The following is a 12,303-nucleotide window of genomic DNA, read 5'->3' on the forward strand; positions in this document are numbered from 1 at the left end:
TAAACATTATATCCAAATAACTACAGCAAGTGCATATTCATGTATGTAAACTTTTTGTCTAAAGCTAATTATGTCAAAAATTATATCCAAACAGTACCTTTACCATAAGATTTATCACATCAACTCTGCTTACAGTCCAAAATCAATATCCCTGACCTCAGAAGAAAACATTATTGCCAGTAATCTTTATTGGTTGCATAATGGTCAAGATGTCAATAATACAGAAACAGAAAACACACTTCACCTCAGCATAACTATATTATACAGATCCCTAATTCCATCTTTCCTTTCCAAGAAATAGAAAAAGATGACCTATTAAAGCAGCAAATAACAATAATAATAAAAAGCATTACTCAACTGTTTTTAAGTTTTGCAGTGTTGTGGTACCTTGGCTCAGGGGCACCACCAGGAAAACACACAAGTTGATTCTGTGGCTTGAGTTAGTAGCATAAGCTTTTGGGCTCCATTAATCTCTGTATAACCTATGAAAAATGGAATAAAACAAGCAAAAAAAAAAAAAAAACCAAAAACAAGCTATTTTTGGAATATGAAAGCAAGGATAATGTCACTTCAGATGCACATACAGGTGCATTTATGCATGAGCACACTGTGATAAGATTACCAGAAAGTCTCCAATATATAATTAATCAGATTATGCTGATAGTTAAACAAATATGTTGATAAAGTGAGCAGCTCTATTAAATTCAAGTATTATTATCAAGACACATAAAAAAAAATAATCCTTTTCTTCAGAAAGGGAAAATAGGAATGACAAAGTTCTAGATAAAACATTGAAATATGGATATGAACAATTCATGTGTGATTTTGTCCGTTCTTGGTTTTATGAAACACCTATGTAGGTATCAGTTAATTCTTCATGCCTCACCCCACATTAGGAAACATCTGCTATTTGCATAACCTGGAAAACTATCTCAATATCAGCAGTTCTAGAAAAAGGGTAAGAAGTCTATCACACCCTACTTAAAAGTCCCACAGGTACTTATCTACGGAAAAAATATCCTCATAAAATGTGAGAAGGAACAGAAAGCCCAGATATATGCTGATTTCAAAATACTTAATCTATATTCCAGACTTCTGAAAAAAAAAAAAAGGCTATGAAAGCAGGGAACATGAGGAACCTAGCGGAGATGAGAAGGGCTGGCTTCCATGATAAGGAACAAAGGTGATCCTGAGCACAAATTTGGATACTTCCTAATTTACAGTCAATAACAATGAGTTTATAATTCAATCAATTTATCTAGAGACTTCCTTTCCACACCCATAGAAACCTGTGAAAATCTACAGCTGACATGGAAAAATGGGTGCAGCACACAGTGCAAGTTGCTACTGTTGTGCCTGATGTAAATTTCACAGTTCTATAACAAACCTAGAACAGAAAACAGAATTTACAGTTCAAAGCAAAGAGAATGTGAAATAAGGGAAGTATTGCATTCTTATTCAGTTGGCAGAATACCATAAAATTTGAAATCTGATCCATGTTGAATGATCTTATTCTATACTTGTTTTTAATATAAATTGCACAGAAAAAAAAAAAAAGAAAAAAAAAAAAAAAGAAAAAAAACACTTAATTACCACTTCATTCCATTCAATGGCATCGTGTAGGTAACATGATCTTTGCATTTCTTGCAATTTCATTAAAATAACTAATTGAAAACATACTATAAAGGTCTATTAGAAGAAAACAATTTGGCCCTACTTCCAAATTATTTCTCTTTTCTTCCAAATAACACCTATTATATACTGCTGACAAAAATCTCAATAAATATATAAAATTTGCAGAAGACCACAGCATGACTAAAAGGAGAATGACTAACAGTATTTGATTACCCATGCTTGGTGACCTATGTGCCTTTTGTTGAAGCTCTGCAGTCAATTGTATGTTTCCTAGCTGAGGTATTTGACAAAACAATCTCCAGCCTTTTGAGATGATCTTAGTTTCACAGGACACCTTTTCACCAAGAGAAAGAGTCAAATATGGCCCACTTCAAAACTTCTAAATCTTAAAAAAGGCCAATGTATTTGTGGTATTTGTGCAGCTTTTCAAGCCTAGCATTCATAAAAAAATGGAAAATTGTAATTTGTGTGAAAGAGCCATTATTATGTATTTTTATTTATATGAAGAATGACCAAGTTCAAAGAACAATTGTGCTTAAAATTGCAGAGGTCAATAAATTATCCAAAGAGCACATTTTATGTTGTTTTGATTTGTCCAAAAGTACTCCAATTGGTATATTAATAACGTTGGCCCAATTCTACCAAAGTTAAATTTGAACTAACTGGTATGTTTTGCTGGGCAGACTTCCTTTTGTGAAGGAATACTTGCAATTAAACAACTTTTCATGATGAGTATATACAATGGGAATACAAATCATGTTACAGGCTGAGTGTAGTATATTATTAGAAATTAACTTACATTATTTATCTGTTAAAAAAAATAATAAAAAAGCTAATTAAATTTCCTCTAAAGGAATTTGATGTCTATATAAATACGTGTATATTCATCAATTATTTCTACTAGCACTTGTAGAACACTTCATTAATAATGGTTTAATGTTGATTAAGCCCCTCCCAGCACATTGTTCCTACTACAGGAATTTTACAGATCTCAAATCATGCTTCTAGTTTGAATTCTTTAGTATGAACTCTAACATCCTATCTACACTGACATTTAAAGAGTTGGTTTGTACTTTTTCAAATGCATGGTAACATTTTCCTGTTATGGTCAAAATCCACAATAACTAGCAGAAAAATAAAAATAAAAATAAAAATAAAAATAAAAATAAAAATAAAAATAAAAATAAAAATAAAAATAAAAATAAAAATAAAAATAAAAATAAAAATAAAAATAAAAATAAAAATAAAAATAAAAATAAAAATAAAAATACTTCCTTACTTTCCTTCATGGGAAAATCTAGATGAAGAAAAATATCAACTGTAATTTCATTATACTATAATGATTTCTATGAAGACGGTGTTCCTTATTGTTTTCTGTCTCTCTTAAGAGGCCTGAGGATGCCCTCTGGCAACCTCACAGTTACAGTAAGAAAAGGAAAGCAACTCATGTAGACATGGACAGTTCCTGTGGATTCTCTTCTTTGAACCCCTTCCATTGAGAACAGAAGTTATCATTTAGCTTTTCCTAACACCATATCACAGCACCTTCCTTTCAGTGGTAAAGAAAATCTTTTAAGACTGAGTCAACACATGACTTCTTCTGTCATTTTTAAGAAAGGTGAAACTTGGTATGACAGATAGCTTTATGTCCTTCTACCCAAATGGACAGCAATTCAGATACATTGTTTTGTTATTGCCAGAAATTTTATGGCCACTCATTGTTGCTCTCCCTTACACTTATGTGCAAGTATTGATAGTATGTTGTACTTCATCAGAAGTTGAATACAGAAACAGAATTTAAGGTTAGTATGAAGTAATGTTTTAGAGTGGATTTTAAAAAATGTATAAATGTCCTTATATAACTCTTTTTTGAACATTATAAATTTTTAGATTTGAAATTATTATGGTATGTTAGATCCAGCTATAATGTGGAGAGCTTCTTCTTTGCTGAAGACAGAAGAAAACCACTGTGGGCTAAAGGAGATGAGAGTAGAGAATACAGGGGAGAACATGATTTTCTTTACTACTTTAGAAGATGTCCTATGTAGTACAGGACCTGCAGAGACTGTATGTCTTGTAACACAAGGAAGGATACATTTTAAGAGTGTATGAGAAAGAGAATGCATCAAAGCTAAAGCAAAGTTACTTTGGCTGACACACTCCCACACTGACTGTTAAACTACTGCATGAGTCTAAAAATTACTTACCTTCCAGGCTAGAGTATATGCAATTGTTCTTATGCTGTTACTTCTGCTGCAGTAACCAGAATTACAGCTCCCAAAAGACTGGTGTACACTTCCAACTTGCTGCCACCAGAGGACCTTTATTCAGTTTGCTCACCTTAAATCAATCATCATAAAGCAATTGTTCTGTCACCTTAAGAAGCTCACCAGCCAGGAGGTTTCTTGGGCACTTTGGAAATATGAGTTTACCTTACTCACACAGTTTCAGTAATAACCAGGACAGCTAAATAATCCCACGTCCCATTAAACCACAAGTCATCATATTTACAGACTAGGCAATAACCATTGCTGAAACAGTTTCCTCTCCAACACATCTTTACGCTGTGAACAAAAAGCATAAGCATTTAACATTATACTGCTGGGAAGTGTTTGAAATGTTTTGTAAATGAGAAAGCTAATCTAAAACCAAATAAGGAGCCTCATCTTGGAGGAATAGTAATTTCTGGATGGCCATCATATATAGTAACCATTTTTTAAAATCAGGAACAGAGTACAATGTACTGTATGCACCAAAATGTCCACTTTACTTTATGAAAGGCCTTCATGAAACATACAGAATACAGATAAAACATGCATCCAGATTTTCACATCAAGAGGAGAATTAAGTATTGGAGTAACTGCTGTAGAGAACGCTTTTCTAGACTCAGTGCTTAGAGAAAAAAGAACTATAATATGAATCTTTCTTTCAACTCAAAAGTACATGAGCTCATGCCACTTACAGCTGGAATAAATCTCACACAGTATTCTTATAAAATGGGCCTTTTCATATTGCAAACAAACATGACAAAATCCTTGTACATTTCTTATACACATATTCCAAATATATTTCTTAAACATTAATTTTACATTTCAGCACAATGTAAGTGCATAATCCAGCAAGTCTTTTAAACAATTTTAAAAGTATTTAAATGCATGCCTGTATTCAGAAAAAAATTCAAACATATTATTATTTTGATAAATTTTACACATCTTTTCTGTCTGTTGACAGAAATTTTGTAAAACCAATTTTATAAGCCAGATTCTGTAGTTTCCACTCAGTTAAAATCTTATTCGATTACAGTGTAAGCTTATGCATTGACAAAAAATCTAGTTTTCAAAAGGAGTAACAAAGTGGACAGTAAAGGAAAAGAATGCACAAAATAAGATTTCTTGCACAATTGTTTTCAGTTAATATTATGTAGTACAATAGAAACATGCGAAATAAGACTATATCTGCAAATATTGACAACAGATGAAAAAAGATGTAGAATTCAATCCTCATACTGACCGTACAAGTCTTAATTTCTCAGCAAGTTTCTATTTATTGCTAGTTTTTCTGTTACTGTTTTATACTGAAACTTATTAGAGAAGCTACTAAAAGAGAAAAACTGAAAACGAGGCATCTAAGACTGCTAAGAAAGCCTTTCTATTATGCATTCATTTTGCCTAATCTAACATGCACACTTCCTTCTCTTAATCTTTATTATTAGGATGATCATTTAATTTCTGTTTAAAAAATAATTTATCCATGTCCATTGATAATTTCCTATCAAAATTTTAAATCCATCTGTTTGCTATTAAGTATTTTTCACAGCAATCAAATATGATGCAAAAAAAAAAAAATGTGGGTAACGTGCACCCCTTGTGACCAACAGGGTCATCATTCTGTTATCACGATAGTATAAAACCAGTTATACATTTTATTGTTTTCTATTAAGACTACATACACAAATCAGTGAGGTGTAAATTCTAGAAGAAGGTAAAACACATAAAAACTCCTTAAGAAACTTCTAGTACTAATGAACTTCTAAAGTAAGTGTGGTAAAAATATCAGAACTTATATACAACAAGTATTTTCATATTTTGAATTGAAAATATTACCATAGACTTTTATTATTATTATTATTATTTATTTTTTATTTTAAGTGCCCTGCTTGTTTCCTTCTCTGCAGCTGGTTTACCGAAAATACTTGTGTCTATCAATGAGGTGAAAAAAAAAAAAAAAAAGTCTGCTTTTATTGAATACAGATACCACAACTCAGTCCTAAATTAGAGATCCTCTGCATAAATGCCACTGTTAAATTTATATTTGTTGTCAATAAGATTGTGTTGCTTATGTCTTCAAAATGATACTAAACCAATTGGACTCTAAGAAAAATTTGTACCGATGAAAAGTATCAATAGCTTTTCCTAAATGTTGAACTAACCTGTTTTCCAGTTAAGCCAATGACATCTTAGTATCCCCAACTTGTTACAGTATTTTAAACCTGTAGTTTCAAGTACTAGCATCCATACACATAAAAGCTATTAATGCTTCATAACTTCATAAAATAAAGACATACAAACCAAGCTAATTAAGATGTCTATGTATGATTTGAACCATATCCATCACTTCAAAATATTTTTTTTTTTTTTTTGCTGTCAAGCATCATGCTTTCTTGTGTATTGGTCAGTTTCTTCAATAAGGCTATATATGACAAGAAATTAAGAATTTACTACTTTTTTCCATCACAGTTTAACATCATAAAATTTAGTAGCACACTTGTACACTATGTGATTAATACTAAAAACAGACAATGACTTTATCAGCTGTAAAGTAATGCAGATATGTTGAAGTTTCCTTGTATGAATTCCTACAATAAGCACATATGAGAAGAATTAATCATACATTCCCTGCAGATTGCTTATACATTTCATCATTCAGTCTGATGTGAATAACAAGAACTATTGCAAAAACACACTACTGCTGCATATGCAACTTTATTCTATCAGCTATAAGATATAACTGTCCTCACAGCAAGAGGTCTTTCCTGAAGTCTTCTGTCATTTCTTCTAAATCAGACTGACCTGATTTGACACTTTTCTATACCAGCAATTATGATCAAGATCCTACATAAATATATGATCAAATATAATGTGTATCAAACTTAACTGCCAGGATTTGACTCAGATCATTTCCCACCATAGCAAGGAATAATTACAGCAAAAGCGGAATATACGTCAAATCATTTTTTTGTACAGATACTGAAGTACTGCCAGGTGATATCCTAAATTTACAGAAAATTCAGAAAACAAATAATAGAGTGTGCTCCAAAATAATAAAGCCATGTTCTGATTCAACATAAATAAAAAATGTAGTCCATATCCAATTAGACAAATATATTTTTTTCAACAATATTGTAAAAATAGACACTTTATTAGGCACTCAGCATCACATGCTGCATATGAAGACCAGCTAGTGGAACACAAAGCAAGCTGATAAACTTCTCTGTATACTGTCTCAAAACAGTTCATGCAATTTATCTGGATATATTATTTTAATGCTTTGCCCACAAGGAGTACAACACAGCAATGAGCCGTGCCAAATTGTTACCTTAAAAAAATAATAATAATAATTTTAAAAAAAATGCTTTTAGCTGAATGATAAATTCATAGCTCTAAAATAATAATGATAGAATTCCTTACTAAGCTAATGTCATGAGGTTGTTTTTTTTTTTTCATAAATGTTACTATAAATTACCCAAAGAGTACTGTGATGCAATACAAAAGTCATCCTGATTCACCACCTTAGAACTTGTAGCCTACGCTTGGTAATTATTCCTAGCTTTAAGTTATAAAAACAACCTTAAAGCAACTCTGAATGCTATCCTGCTGCTGCTGCTGGTTTTAGTTATAACTGCTTATGTCACTTTAATTTCCTACATAAAATTTGTCCAGTTAGTTTCACTACTGTAACATAAACAAATTTCTTTATTTCACAAAGAAAGGCATTTAATTTGACTCTAATAAACTATCTGTGATTGATTTTGATTTATACCTGAAAATGCAGCATTAATTTCACTTTGAGATGTTTAATAAAATGTGTTTTTAAACACATGTTTAACTTCTTCTAATGACAGACTAGGTTAAAAGTAAAATTATAATGCATTAGATATTAGATTTGTAATTAAAGTACCCCATATATTATTCAACTGTACTGTAAAATAACACAAATTTGCCAAGAATTTGTAAAGAGATAAGTTTCTTTTATTGAAATTCATATTGTCCCTACAATAGATACAATAACACATGAAGAATTCAAATCTAAGTCCATTTGGCAGAAATAGAGGGAAAAAAAATGCTGAAATGTTATTGATTCCTTCTGGTACATTCAAAAAAAAAATAAAGTAAAAACTGACTCAACTATATTTTTACTGACATAACACAAAGGTTTTATGTAGGTACTAGCAAACATGAACAAATATTTTCATTGACATACTTCTCTTCCTTATTTTCTTTACCTAGGAAACAGTTAACACCCAACTACAAATACTTGCTGTTTCCTGCAAGAGATGCCACAAATATCAATAATGGGACCACTGTCCCAAGAGAAATAATACCTAGAAAAGTTCTGCTCCCCAGATGAAGATATATTTAGTGCTAAATAACACCTAACAGTAGACATTTCATGACATACCTCTATTTGATCTTTGTACCTTCTGTCAGCTCTACTGCTCAGCTCAGTCCTACCATTCTCGAGTCCCTTTCAAATGAGTTTACCCTTTGTTGTTTTTTTTTCTTTTTTTCTTTTTTTTTTTTTCTTTTTGGTCATACATCAAAAAAGCACCATCAGTACTTGCAGATATGTCCCGTAAAAGCACCTAGAAAGCAGTTCTGTTTCCTGGAACTGTAATCCTCATTAGAAGAAGGAAAAGAAGGAAAAGAAGGAAAAGAAGGAAAAGAAGGAAAAGAAGGAAAAGAAGGAAAAGAAGGAAAAGAAGGAAAAGAAGGAAAAGAAGGAAAAGACGGAAAAGAAGGAAAAGAAAGATACATTCTATGTATATAAAACTTCACAAAACAAGCTAACTTCAGATATCTGGGCTAAAAAATAAAATAATGCTTACACCTGAAAGAACACAGTATTTATAGTCTTCTCACATTTTATCTTATACCAAATGCCCTGTCACCTGGCATTACTTAGCAGGTCACACAGTGCTTTAGACACCTCCTGAGGATGTATCCCTTTGTTTAGGTTTTGTCTATAACCTACCACATCCCTACACTCAGACTAAGGTAGCACAATATACAACATACTCAGTTTCTTGACACAACCCATCACCTTCAATTTATTTTTATTTTAATTTTTTATTTTAATTTTTTCTTCATAAAAGATGACCAAACCACTTTATGCACGTTTCCTACTGGAAACAGTTCAAGTTGTAGACAAGTTCCTCTCTGACCAGAACAGAAATATTTAAAAGCATAAAACACACATATATATACACACACATGTAAGTGTGTGTGTGTGTGCATGCTTCCATGTGTATAAGCTAAGAAAAGGGTTGAAGAGTGGGAGAACAGAGGGACAGAAACCAAGCATGGAGCATTTACTTACTAATGCTGTCCACTCGGACCTCTTTGGAAACCTGAAGGAGTCTCCGCTTTCCCCTCCTGACAGTCAGACGATGGATTGTGCCCTTAGTCCACACGGGCCCAGAAGGAACTGCAAAGAAAGAGAAGCACATGCCACATCAGGCACTTCTGTTTTGGTGGGGTCCAGCGCCGGTGCCGCTCGTTTCTTGGGGATATCCCTGCTTTCCGAGCAGACTCCTGCAAAAGAGTCATACTTCCAAAAAAATTTTTGTTTGTTTTTCCTACCAGTGGTGTTTTGATTTGGTTGATTTTTGTTGTTTTTGTTGTTGCTAGGTTGTTTTGTTTGTTTGTTTGTTGTTGTTATTGTTGTTGTTTTAAGACCTCCCGAGGGTTCCGCGCCCTAAAATTTGCTTGGGGGGCTGGCGAAGGGGGGATAGGGAAGATACCTGCAACTCTCTCCGATGAGGCCGGCAAAGAGAGAGGGCGAGAGAGAGAAAAAGAGGAAAGAGGGAGGAGAGAGGGAGCGAGGAGGGGTGGGGAGGAAGGAGGAGGAGGGTGCGGGCGGGGCGGGGGACGGTGGAGCGGCTACCTCCGGGGGCGCGGCAGCGGCCCCAGATCCGCGCCCGGCGCCGCCGGCTGCAGCGGTGCGGGGGGGACTGAGAGGGCTGGGCCGGGCCGGGCCGGGCCGGGAGGCGCGCGCCGCGCCGCGCCTTGCGCAGCCCCCTGCCGCTCCGCCCGCTCACCTGCATTTCCTTAACGAGCCACTTGATGGCTGGCGGCCACGGCCGCCCCCGGCCCTGCCGCAACTTTGGCGGCCGCGGAACCCCACCGCCCGCGCGGAGATGGGGCTGGGGAGGTGTCGCGGTGCTGCGCCGGGCGGCTGCCCGCGGAACTTTCCGCCCGGCGGCACGGGCACGAGTCCGGGTAGGGGAACGAGCGGAAGGTACGGGGAGTGAGCAGTAGGGGCTGTGCCGGGCCCCGCATGTACGCGCCGCGGCCACGGAGAGAGCCCGGGCGCTGTGTGCGCTCCGCCACCGCCTCCTCCCGGCGCCGCCTCCTCCCACCGCGCTCCCCGGCGTGTGCGAAAGGAGCGAGCTCCTCGCTATTAATAATAATAAACCCTATCCCCACCTTCCCCCTCTCCCAGGGAAAACAATTAATAATGCATTAAAATAATGCACCTTTAAAGCCACTGGCTGACAATAATAAAATAATAATATTACCACCACTTAAGAGATCCCTGCTGTGGATGTGGTGGTGAAGCACGTTTTCCTATCACACGCAAGTGTGAGCACAAATTACCCTTCTGGTATTCATAAGTCCCTTTCCCCTGCCAGAGCAACTATCATCATCCTCATCAAAGAGAGTCTCTCTCTAAAGCTGAGTGGAGACACTGAATCCCCGGGTGGCTTCTGTGGCTGGACTGCAAGGAGTGTACACACAGAGACAGACACACACAAACACACAGACGCACACACACACCCTTTCACACCAAACCAATCTCATCGCTTCTCCTCCTCTTGCCTATATCGGTGGGTTAAGCATTGCGTTTGGCCCTTTTAGTGTTTTCCGTTCCGTTCTTCCCTTGACGATAGTTTTGTGTATTTTAAATAAAGATTTCATTCTGCCAACCCGCAGGAAGCTTTTAACAAGATGCAGCTGAGCGTGTCGATATCTTATATCTTTTTACTGCTGCTCCGGCGTGTACATCTACTCCAAACTCATTTCTTTCCTTCTCTGCCTGATACTGTAGCATCTCAGAGACGTCGGCGGCGGCAGCAGCAGCACAGCACTGCTCCCGGGGGGCACTTTTACTTTGCCCTCAAAGTATCTGCCAGCAATGAGAAGCGTCTGAATCCCCCAACCCCCTTCGCTACAGCAAAATGCTGGGGTGTTCGATGTAAGATTTCAGTTCCACTGATAACAGTACTGTCTTGGAGCGGTGGGGGTGGGGATTTTCTTTCTGTTTAAAATACAATTTTTGTGTGCGCTATTTATAATTAAGATTTTTTTTCCAGAAATAGATCCCATCGAGATTTAATTTACGAAGGTATTTCTAACGCTGGTCAATACTGTCTTCCAAGAGGAACATTTGCAATCATTTGCCTCCCCACAACGATGCGCAAATGTTCTTCACAGACCTTAAACCGTTTATGAAAGACTAGAAAAGGGTCTTTTTTTGGTTTTTTTTTTGAGCGGGGGAGAGGGTGGGGGTGTGGAGGAAGGGAGCTGGTTGCATTTTTTTCCTCTTTGTTTTCTTTTTACTTTTTACTTCATCTGCATTAAAATACAACTTTGCCGGTTACCTCCTATTGATTTCTATTTTTTAAGAGACGCTATTTTTTTCCTTTCCCAGTGGGATGTTTTGAATCAAGGTGATTCTTCCTGTGATAAGCGTTTCCTAGCCGTTAGCTGCACAGTTCCAGCTTGCTGGCACCCTGCTCCTCTGCCACCACTGAGCCGTAACCTCCTCCTCATGCCAAGGTTCCAGCACCAGAACCCAGAGAGGCACCTCACGGGCCTAAGGCTCTGCAGACGCTCAGCGCAGCCAGAGGCCCCTGCGGCTGCCAGAAGAAATCTCCCTCCCGGGTGTTCAGCGGAGGGCTCCGCCCGCCCGCAGCAGAGAGCGCAGCCCCCACAGCGCGGTGGACGACGCGGGGCGGCCGGGGGTCTCCACAGCCTCGGCCGCAGCTGTCCGGGCTCGCCCCGCCGGCGCCGCACGGCAGCAGGTCAGGGGGAGCACCCTGCCTCCGCCCCGAAAAGAGGCTACGTAGGAACTGCCCCTAGTAAACGAGACAGCGTGGTCAGCTCGCACGTAGTTTTAGCTCCGGGATTTAGCCTACTAACTAAAGCATTACCCTTAAATATAGGCGGTGGAGAGCTCCTGATACACCCGGCATTGAGCATTGCCGGTTTGTCTTTAAGATTTGGCACAGCTAAATTTGACCTGTTTTGAATTTGGAGATTAAGTATTCAGAAAAACAAACTGAATAATACAAAAGGAAAATTTCCCTCCCCACCCCCAAGAAAAAAAAATCTAAAAAAAAAAAAAGAAAGGAGAGAAGATATAAAATAAAAAAGGGCGTGAGTGAAG

At 37.2% G+C, this 12,303-nt stretch overlaps 1 long non-coding RNA gene across 2 annotated transcripts in view; it reads right to left on the reverse strand.

Moving 5' to 3' along the window:
• Positions 1-9,723, reverse strand: part of LOC116501055 — a 649,666-nt gene extending 639,943 nt beyond the window's left edge. For both annotated transcript variants that reach the window (XR_004254362.1, XR_004254363.1), the window contains exons 1-2: positions 9,656-9,723; positions 9,232-9,339 (exon numbers count right to left, since the gene is read on the reverse strand). This is a non-coding gene — a long non-coding RNA (uncharacterized LOC116501055). The remainder of the gene's footprint in view (positions 1-9,231; positions 9,340-9,655) is intronic.
• Between the last annotated feature and the right edge of the window lie 2,580 nt (positions 9,724-12,303).

The sequence above is a fragment of the Aythya fuligula genome, chromosome Z (assembly GCF_009819795.1).
Source record: "Aythya fuligula isolate bAytFul2 chromosome Z, bAytFul2.pri, whole genome shotgun sequence".
NCBI lineage: Eukaryota > Metazoa > Chordata > Aves > Anseriformes > Anatidae > Aythya > Aythya fuligula.